Raw genomic sequence first — 10,772 nt, forward strand, 5'->3', positions numbered from 1 at the left:
TATCTCCTAACATATACCTACGCTCTCCGTCTCTACTGATTGGGAATGATTGAGATTTGTCTTGGAACAGCTACCAGAAGACTTATGCCTTTCAGACAGGTTGCTCACGTCACATCTACATCGTCAAGCTCAGTTGGCTCATCACCGGGAAAGTGCTTCTAATATCCTTCACTGGTCTCCGCCCAGAACAACGGGATTTGTTGGTCCAGTTCTTTAACTGTCTATGGCACAGATAGAAGTGAGAAGGCTGTAGCACAAATCTATGATGCTAAAGTTCTTAAAAGGTATTCAAGTTTTACTTTTTGGGGCATTTTAGGCCTTTACTAAACAGGGCAGCAGAAGATTTGAAAGGGAAGAGAGAGGGAAACGAAATGTGCGGCTTGTCAGAACTGAACCTGCGGCCACTGCTGCAAGAACTGAACCTTCATTCATGGGGTGGACACTTAACCTGGTGAGCTATCTAGGCACCCCAACAGTATAACATTTAACTTCAGAATTCCTTTATATACCCTGAAGAACAAATGGGCTTGAGGCCATAGACTGGGTAGGAGAGTCATTTTTTGAACTTTCCATAAAATATGACCAGAAAAAGAAAAATAGAGAATATCGCCAGCCTTATGCTTTCAACATTGGTACCTTGATATGATTTGTATTGTCTTCTTGAGCTATCCATGCATTTGTTTCTTCCTTCAGCTAAATAAAAACTTCTTTCAGTATTGAGTACCAGTATTCCCTCCTAGTGGCTTTATAATAAATATACTTTTTTGTAGTTGTTTTTTTTAGTAGTGATGGCCAATTGAAGCCTAATAAAGCTTTGTGAACCATTTTATGTATTTTCTGAGCCCACTAGATGACAGTCTTGGTTTAAAGAATGCAGGGTGCTAATAACCATTTGTTTAACAAAGAGCCCTGTCAAGTGGGCTTAGAAAATAAAGAAAAAGGTTCACAAAGCTACACAAGACTTCATTTGGCCATCACTAATTTTAGTTATGTTCTTCCATCACCAAATACAACTTACTTAGCGCTCCTAGACTTCAATCCCAAATTATGTTGTTTGTTTTTTAGTAAGTCATGAATATGTGTCAAAATGTCCCAAATATGTATATTCAATGTTTGATTATCTTGTATTTCATATTTTAAAGGTTGACTGTGTACTGCAAACAGTTATGGTCTTGTTTTGGTCTTCTCCTCATGTTTGTGATCTCAGCACTCATTGAAACAGGGTTTCATCAATCACTGTTTTCTACGTATTAAATAAAGGTTAAATGAAAAAAGATTGATGTGACCTTTTACAGCAAATTCCGAGCCATGACTTTGGCAGTGCAGACTTTAAATCAAACCTCTACCATCTACCCTGTAGATAACTGCAGCTGAGAGGGAAAAACTTTAACTTATCTTTCTCAGACCTACATTGATTTACTAGCATGACAACCAGGGATTGCAGTTCAAGATGGCTGATCCTTCTGCTTTACCCACTGCTGACCTTTTCATGAAACCCCCAATTAAAGTCCTTCATTTAGACATGGTGATTCAGCTTAAGTCTTTAGACCTTTAACCTGCCACTACTTACTGTAAGTCAAGAAGTCCACACTCTTTAATCTCCAACAGTATTTAGTAAGATTCACTTTTTTCATGAGGATGTACTGTAAAGGTCTTGGCTCTGAAAACTTGAGTGTTATTTATGGGTCTTAAATAAATGATAATGAGTAAATATATGCATGTCAATTTACACAACGGAAACTAGCAAGATGTATAGGTTCTCAGATTTAGAAGTACTGATCCTCTTCCAGCCGCTTCACACTCGGCTGCGAACCGATCAAGTGAGTGCTGAAGGTCACAGACCGATGACGCCATCAGGACCACATCATCTGCAAAGAGCAGCGATGAGATCCGCAGCCCACCGAACTGCAACCCCTCCCCACCCCGACTTTGCCTCAATATCCTGTCCATAAATATTACAAACAGCATTGGTGACAAAGCACAGCCCTGGAGGAGGCCAACCCTCACCTGGAACGAGTCCAACTTCCTGCAGAGAACCTGGACACCGCTCTCGCTTTGGTCATACAGAGATTGAATGGCCCTGAGAAGGGACCCCCTCATCCCATACTCCCGCAGCCCCTCCCACAGTATCTTCAGGGGAATCATACGCCTTCTACAGATCCAAAAAACATATGTAGACCGGTACGGCATACTCCCAGGTTCCCGCTGGCAGCCTTGCGAGAGTGAAGATCTAATCCGTTGTTCCACGACCAGGACGGAATCCGCATTGTTCCTCTTCAACCCAAGGTTCGGCCAAACCCTCCTCAGCAACTTCCACCAGGGAAATTGACAATCCCCCATCATCCTCCTGCTCTGCCTCTACGATAGAGGGCAAGTTTAGATTAGGGAGGCCGTTTCTCCCGATCACCCCTCTCCATTTATTTCCATCATTGCCCACATGTGCGTTTAAATTACTATTATTATTATTATCATTATTATTATTATTATTTCATGTATAATGTATGTGTTGTATTCTAGTATTTCATTTATATTTATATTCTGTGATGAGTGACTGATGTATGTTTGCTGCTGTAACACATTTCCCATTTTTTGGGATCCATAAATGGTGTAAACGGTGCTCAGCCGGGGCTTGTGAGCAATCCCTATCCAGGAGTATGGTTTCAGAATCGAGACTGTGCGTAGAGATAAGCCCTACCAGATCTAACTGGTGGCGTTACACCTCCCGCACTAATTCCGGCTGTTTCCCTCACAGAGAGGTGACATCCCCAGAGCCATCCTCTGCCGCCCGGATTTGGTCCGTCGAGGCCCCTGACCTTCACTGCCACCCATATGGCAGCGCACCCCCCCCCCCCCCCCCCCCCCCCCCTGTGGTTCCTCCCACAGGTGGTGGGCCCAGGGGATGGAGAGATAGGTGCCACATAGCTTCTAATCTTACGTTTTCACACTAAAATTGCCTAAGGCCTATTGTACAGTCCCTGACAAAAGTCTTGTCGCTTGTGTACAAATTGACCTGAAGTGCCGCTGAAATATATTTCTAATCAAGATTTATTTACAAGAAATGGCTCATTTTATTCCTAACAGCTTTTGTAATAATGTTTCAGTGCAAAACAAAACTGTCAAAAAGTATTCTAATATTCACAGCTTTATAAAGCCCATTGAGTCAATTTTTGCAAAGACATAAGTGTTGTCGCCTTGTCATATGAGCTTCACCTGGGACTAATAAGGATCAATTAGGTCTCAGGTGTGTATAAAAACAACCCCAGTACACTAGACCTTCACATCAACTGCAACTAGACATCTGCAACATGCCTAAGATTCACTCTGAGACTAAAGTTTTGATTATCAAGAGGATGAGACCAGATCCACTGCTGAGTGGCAGACACCTCAATGTGTCTCAGCGTCAAGTACACAGGATTAAAAACATTTGAAGACACTGGAGACGTTTTTGACAAGCCCAGGCAGCAGACCCCGCATGACAACTCTCGAGAGACCATTTGTTGCTCGAAAATCCAAGGCCAGCCCATTTTCTACTGCAGCGAGCTCCACGAGACCTGGTCCCTGAAGTCCCTGTGTCAACCAGAACGCTTTGTCGTATTCTGTCTTGAAATGGCCTCCATGGTTGAATCAGTGCCAGAAGCCACATAAACAAAAGACAATTGAAAAACCGTGTGGCATTTGCCAAGCCACACACCTGCTAAAAGGATGGACGCTGGAGAAGTGGAAGAAAGTGGATTTTTCCGATGTATCTTCTGTTGAATTACACCACAGTTGCCGCAAATATTGCAGGAGACCTACTGGAGCCCGCATGGCTCCAAGATTCCCACCGCGAAAACAGTGAAGTTTGGTGGCGTAAAATCATGGTCGGGGTTACATCCAGTATGGGGTGTCGAGAGATCTGCAGGGTGGAAGGCACACATCAATAGTCTCAAATACCAAGAATCTTAGCTACCTCTTATATTCCAACCATAAAAGAGGCCAAATCCTCCAGCAGGATGGGCTCCATCCATACTTCCATCTCCACTTCAAAGTTCCTCAGACGAAGATCAAAATGCTCCAGGATCGCCGGCCCAGTCACCAGACATGAACATCATTGAGCATATGTGGGGTAGGATGAAAGAGGAAGCATGGAAGACCAACCAAGAAATAGATGAACTCTGGGAGGCATGCAGACTGCTTTCCTAGCTATTCCTGATGACTTCATCATACATTGTATGAATCCTTGCCAAACGCATGGATGCAGTCCTTCAAGCTCATGCAGAACAAGATATTAAATTTGAATCTCACAGCACCACTATTTAATTTGCTGACATATTTTAGTATTTAGTAAATTTGTTCAATTTATTATAGGCGACAAACTTTTGTCTTGACAAAATTTGACCTTTTTGTCTTGTTAATAATAAATCTTTTTTTAGTGAAACTAATTTATTTCAGTGCATTGAACTCATTTGGAGGGTTTTAGCTTTTCATATGAGCTATTTCTTCACCAATTGATTAATTAAAAGTCAAGTTAATAGCAGGTGTTTCTACAAAATAGATACGACAAGACTTTTGTCAGGGACTGTATTTTATTGATCATATATCAGTTTTTTTAATAAAAAATATACTTCAAACTTTAATTTGGCATGATAGTTATCATATGATTACAATTTTGATTCATGTAGTTGTGATGGCACGTTGGTATTCTCCCATATTGATCGTTTTTTTTCACCCACCATGGGGCGGCTGTCTCAGTGGTAGAGCGGTTGCCTGCCAATCGGAGGTTGGGTTCAGTCCCTGGCCCTGCAGTCCCATGTCGAAGTGTCCTTGGCAAAGCACGGAACCCCGAGTTGCCCCCGTGCTGCGCATTGGAGTGTGATGGAGTGTGAATGTGTATGAGTGTTTATCTGAGAGAGGTGGAACCTTGTACGGCAGCCTCCCACAGTGTATGAATGTGTGTGAATGTGGTGTTTCCTGTAATTTAAAAGTGCTTTGAGTAGTCGTTAAGACTAGAAAAGCCTATATAAATACAGCACATTTAGGAAAAAACAGAAAATCATCTCCGTGTTTTTTTCGTGGTGGTGAGCACGAATTGTAAACTAATGGTAGCCAGCGTAAATTCTTTGCTGTGAAAGTGTCGCATATCTGCAACTAGTCTCTCCTGATTGAAATGTATCTCATTTAAATTCTTTCAGGAAGACCTCACTCTTAATCTGCTCCCTAACTCAAATCACTTTTGGGCTTCACCTTCCTCTAACCAACAGAACGTACACAAATTGCAAGGGCCAATCAAGAGTCACACCCTGCTTTAAATGTGTTTCACCTTCTGCCATTCAGCGGTCGTTGCAGCCAAAGGTGCAACCCCACCCCCTTCCACCCCCAGTCATCTACTCCAGCTGACCGGTCCGGAGCCTCCTTCGGTCTGGTCTTCGGGCTCCTTCTCTGCCACCACCGGTGTCTAGATTCCATCTGGGGGTCTGATGGTTCTCTACCCCTATTTATATACAAATAATTTGCATAGCGATGGGTCTAATTGCCAAAGACTTTGTACATTTTATGAGCCTCATTTGCATATCTGCACACATGTCTCTCCTGATTGAAATGTATTTCAATGGGAAGCATTTTTAGGGTACGACTTGCGAGTAGCATTGAAAACCATACACTACATAAGGAGGTGTTGGGGTGGTGGATGGGTCAAACAGCACAGGACTTTCTCCCTGAAGTCCAGGGATCACGTCCCACGTGTGCCCCTTTCCGTGTTCTTCTTCTCCTAACCACAACCGCCCCGTTGTTTCGTGTCCGGTTGTGGCGGTCCGTCCCGTTGTTGTTACCGCGCGTGTGGCGTTTCATTTCACCTTTGTTACGTCCTCCAGAGACCTCGGATCATGTCCCGGCGGCTGTTGTTGTCCCCGTCTAACCGTGTGGCATTCATTTCCCCTTGTTGTGTCCCCCAGAGCAGCCCTTTGCATGGCAGTGTCGCCCGTGTTTTCTGTCCCGCTGTTGTGTCCCCCGAGCAGGCTCTGCAGCACAGTCTCATGGCAGTTCGTGAAATGGTCACTGTTCTCAGAAATATGGTTATGCTACTAAATATTAATGCAGTGATTCAAAGAAAGCAAACCCTTGAACATTTTCAGTTTATTCAGTAAATGTTTGGAGTTTGTAAAGGAAATGCAATTACTGCCTATATTTATTTCTCTTCACTTTCTGAAAAGGTAGAACACAAACTTGATCAATTTTGGTCGTTTTGATTTGGAATATAATGTGCAGTGTTCCCAATGCATTCTATTATGGAATTAAAAGCTATTCTGAGGATTTTGAGCTTATTCACTTTTTTAAACACACTGACTCAGACACAACTGTATATATAGACAAAGTGCACTGTTAAACAATAATTTAAGAGTAGGCATCTTCAAAGCCCGTTTTACTAATGAATAGGCTAAACTGTGCACCAATTCGTACAATTGTGTAAAATATATAATAATTTGAAACATTCTATGATCATTTAAAAGTTATCCCCCAGGGGCTTTAACATTTACCTTACACAGTGCATTTGCACTAAATATAAATTACTGATAAAAAAAATTCCATCAAGATGTTTAGGCTGAAATCTAATCATCATCCTCATATTTAAACATTTGTCTTGATAGCCACAAAGTACACAACCGCTACTCAGTCTTTAGAGGAAAGAATGAGTGAGAGAGAGACAGAAAGAGGGGGGAAGGGAGATCATCCTCAGCCAAATAAGAGTCACCCTGAGTGTAAAGAGAGGGAAAGACAAATAGAGAGAGAGAAGTAAGAAGACAGCAAGATGAAAGAGTGAGAGGCAAGGATGTGCGAGATTGACATAGAGAGGAGAAAGAGAGAGAAGCCCCACCCACACACACACACCACCACACACACACACACACCACACACACACACACACACACACACACACACACACACACACCACACACACACACACCCACACACCTCTCACACCACACACACACGTACTAAAAGAGATCGGGAGCTTTTGAAGGCTGGATAATTGCTTTGAGGTCAGGATTGAAGAGATGATGGCTTTTAGCTTGGAGGGAGCAGCCCGAAGGTCTGGCCCAGAGTCAGCCTGTCTGAACTCAACTGTCAGCCGGTAAGGGATTACGCGGCCAGGTCAAGGAGCACACACCCACTCTCACAAACAAGGGTTCACTTACTGAAGCTACATACTACTACTAATAAATCAAAATAATAACATGGTGAAGATTGCAGTAAAGAGTACTAACTCGACCTGCGAGACCCCAGGAAACTTGAATTGCAGAGTTTTCCTATCTACTTGATAAAATAGAGTCATAAATCAGTAACAATTGATTCAGAACTCTTCTAACCCGAGGGCTGATGAGGAAGTAGCGGACACATCACACTTATGGCATTGCTTTTAAAGAATTACTAACTGCTACACCAGTATTTAATATCCATCAGGACTGGGCCTGGCCTTTAATTTTGTCTGATATTTGTCTGATACAAAACCTCTAGTCAGCAGCTTTCAGCTCTTGTGCTCGGGGCCATTGGACCAACCTCCACAAGATCTGAGGGGAACTGAAATTATGGGCATCCATGGACTTGAACTATACATTTTATTTTGTTGTGTAGAACTGTTTTTTTGAAATCATTTTCCTTATTTCAACATTTTATTTTTTTAAATATATTAATCTGCTAATATACACACAGTCCACAGAATAAATGCGACAGCACTCCATTGCACCTGTCGACGTTTGATAACATATCTTAACTTTTTCTCATGATCACGAGATAAGTATTTAATAGCTTTTCCTTTTGTGAATGCAATGCACGACCAGTCAATCAAATCTTGTCAACCACATCCACACAATCCGTGGCAGAAATTTGCTTTATGAGTTTTTTGATTGTTTGTCTATTTAATTAAACTAATATACCCAAGAATGTCCCCCCCCCCCCCATATTTATAAAAACTTTGAATTGTTTTTTGTTTTGTATCATAATATTTAAAGAGTTCAAGAAAACTTGATAACCTTAAATATGAACACGGTTTCTGGAGCCAGTAACAGTCCATCAAATAAGAAATAAGGTCTGCTGTTGGAAATACATACAAAACATGAGGGCCAGCTTCTGACAGGGACAGAAAACAAAGAGATCAATACACACAACAGTGTTACAGAGAACAAGAAAATTAAGTCTTTAATGTATTATGCCTATTAGCTAATACCATAATTTGATATTTTCACGTTTTGATGGGATTATTTTATTTTAAAAGGTATATTTTTAACGGTGTACCAAACATATTCACGTCTGTACAAAATGTACACCTAACAAAAACTAGTGACCGCCGACTGGTCCATGTGACGCTTGGTAAGCAGGATACGAGGTTGCTTACCAGACCTAGATCAATCAGGAGCCCGCACTGCATGAAAGATATGATGATTGACACCGGACTTACACATCCCATCAGTCCCACGTGCACTCTGAACTGTGGCCTCTGACCAAGGAGTGAGAATGGGTCAAATTCATTTCCTTGTTTCTAATATGAAAATGAGATTGCAACTCTCACATTACCAACTAAACGTACAGCAAAAACTGTCAAAACATGTCAGACCGTCCTGCCAACCGTATACATTTAACATCAATGTATTGACATCCACTTTTGACATTTGCTGTAATGATTTTTCATTTAAATTTGCTGAAGGCTCTCTGTAGCACAAACACATACACACACACGTGGATGCAGGATAACTGCGATGAGACATATAGGAGGATCTGAGGACAACTACGCTTGTTATTGTAAGTGCAATGATAAGTTAAAGTCTAATAAAGTGTGTGAATGCGTCCCAGCCCAGGAGAGGAAATAAACAACGTAAAGATCAACAAGCCAATGACAGTAACCATATGTTATTTTGATTAATTCAATAAATTATAATTTTTTTGTCTTAAATCCCCCAGCCATTTTCATATTATACCAACATTTGCAGCCTTCTGAGCCTTTCTGATAAGGTTCCTTAGCCCGAGTAATTAATTAATAGTATTAATTATTATTCTCCTAAAATAAGTTTCCTTTTATTTTTTTTTAGATCAAATGTTTTTTTTGTTTTTTTATAATTCTTTATTATGAAACATTGGAACATACCAGAGTCGAATTTAATCACAGTTCCAGTCTACAATCTAGACCAAATTTCACATTCCCAACGTTCCCGTTTTTAAAGTATATAAGAAACACATTAGACACAAACAGAGGGTGCTTACTATGAGACTTAACTCCAATGCATATAAAAAAGAAGGACGATACAAATGTTTTGTCAGTAAACGTTACATAAAATACAGTACAGTAAAAACACAATCCTTAGTTACCTGTCTTGATAGCATTCAGACAACATTCCTGCGTGTTCTGTTTAATTAATAGGACATCCATTTAAACCATAGAGTAGAAATCTATTGTCTGCTAACAGACGAATATGTAGGCTTTCCATGGAGTATTTTCATTAACACAATCCCTCCTATTTTCCCAGAGTAAACAGGAAGGAGCCAGTGTCTAGTGACAGTTTTCTTACAGGCATGGTTAAAATTCTGAAGAGATATTTTTCTTTATCAGGTAAAAGGTCTGTATTCCGTATTGATTGATTGTGATATTGATTGATTTATTCTGTATGGGGCGGCTGTGGCTCATGGGTAGAGCGGTTGCCTGCCAATTGAAGGTTGGTGGTTTGCTCCCGCCCGCCCTACAGTCATTGTCGAAGTGTCCTTGGCAAGACACTGAACCCGAGTTGCCCCGTGGCTGCGCATCGGAGAGTGAAGGTGTGTGAGTGTTTTATCTGATGAGCGGTGGCACCTTGTACGGCAGCCCGGCCACGCAAGTGTATGATGTGTGTGAATGGTGAATGTTTCCTGTAGATGTAAAAGCGCTTTGAGCAGTTGTTAGACTGGAAAGCGCTATATAAATACAGCACTTTACATTTACTTATTTCCCCAGGATAAAGTGGTGAATTTGAAGGATACTTTTATGTTAAAAATATTTTCGATATCTTGTATATCCAACCAAATTGTTTTATTACTGGACAATCCCAGAATATTGCCAATGTTGTCTCCAGCACTTGGTCTCCCCCCGGTACCTGAAATCCTTTGCTTTGGAGTAATAAAAAACCGATCAAACATTTCCAACCAAATTCCCTCCATGAATGAGTTTGGCATTTCCACTGTGATGCGCAGTAATCTCTCCACTCCTCAACAGTTATTTTCACGTTACTTTCCCTTTCCCATTTCGTTTTTACATATAGTCGAAATTTGTTTTTAGTCATAAAACCCTGTACAGCCGTGAGATAATACCCTTTTTAACTTTTGCCTGGTATGCATCAATATTTCCTGAAGCACTGGTCTTGCACATCTGTGGACCGAATAACTCTTGATTATGTGTATCTGTAAATATCTGTAAAAGTCTGTTTCTTCGTATTATGACTGGTTTCAAGTGTGTGGAAATCTTTCATTTGGCCTTTATCTGTTAGCGGAATGTTGTTGTTATACCCTTGGACAGCCAGTTCTGGAATCCAACATCTGTTTGATTGGGTTTGAAATCAGGGTCATATGCACCCATCTATTATCTTCAGATTGCTGTCCAATTTATATTCATGTTTAACCTTTAACCAGATTTTTAATTGTGATTTTATCCAAGGCTTTCAATCTTGCACAGAGTCTCTCAAGTCTTGTTTCCCATGTGCCTGTAAAGGTGGTTCTGACATGAGGAACTTCAATGTCCTTCCACCTAGCATGGTAATTTGTAATACATAGGTTCA

General features: G+C 41.1%; 1 long non-coding RNA gene across 1 annotated transcript in view; it reads right to left on the reverse strand.

The window, feature by feature from the left end:
• The window catches only part of LOC116685991 (uncharacterized), a 10,590-nt gene extending 2,037 nt beyond the window's left edge, over window positions 1-8,553 (reverse strand). Inside the window, exons 1-2 of the long non-coding RNA XR_004331108.1 lie at window positions 8,543-8,553; window positions 3,211-3,216 (exon numbers count right to left, since the gene is read on the reverse strand). This is a non-coding gene — a long non-coding RNA (uncharacterized LOC116685991). The remainder of the gene's footprint in view (window positions 1-3,210; window positions 3,217-8,542) is intronic.
• Window positions 8,554-10,772: the final 2,219 nt, after the last annotated feature.

This window comes from Etheostoma spectabile, unplaced genomic scaffold (genome assembly GCF_008692095.1).
Source record: "Etheostoma spectabile isolate EspeVRDwgs_2016 unplaced genomic scaffold, UIUC_Espe_1.0 scaffold280, whole genome shotgun sequence".
Lineage (NCBI taxonomy): Eukaryota > Metazoa > Chordata > Actinopteri > Perciformes > Percidae > Etheostoma > Etheostoma spectabile.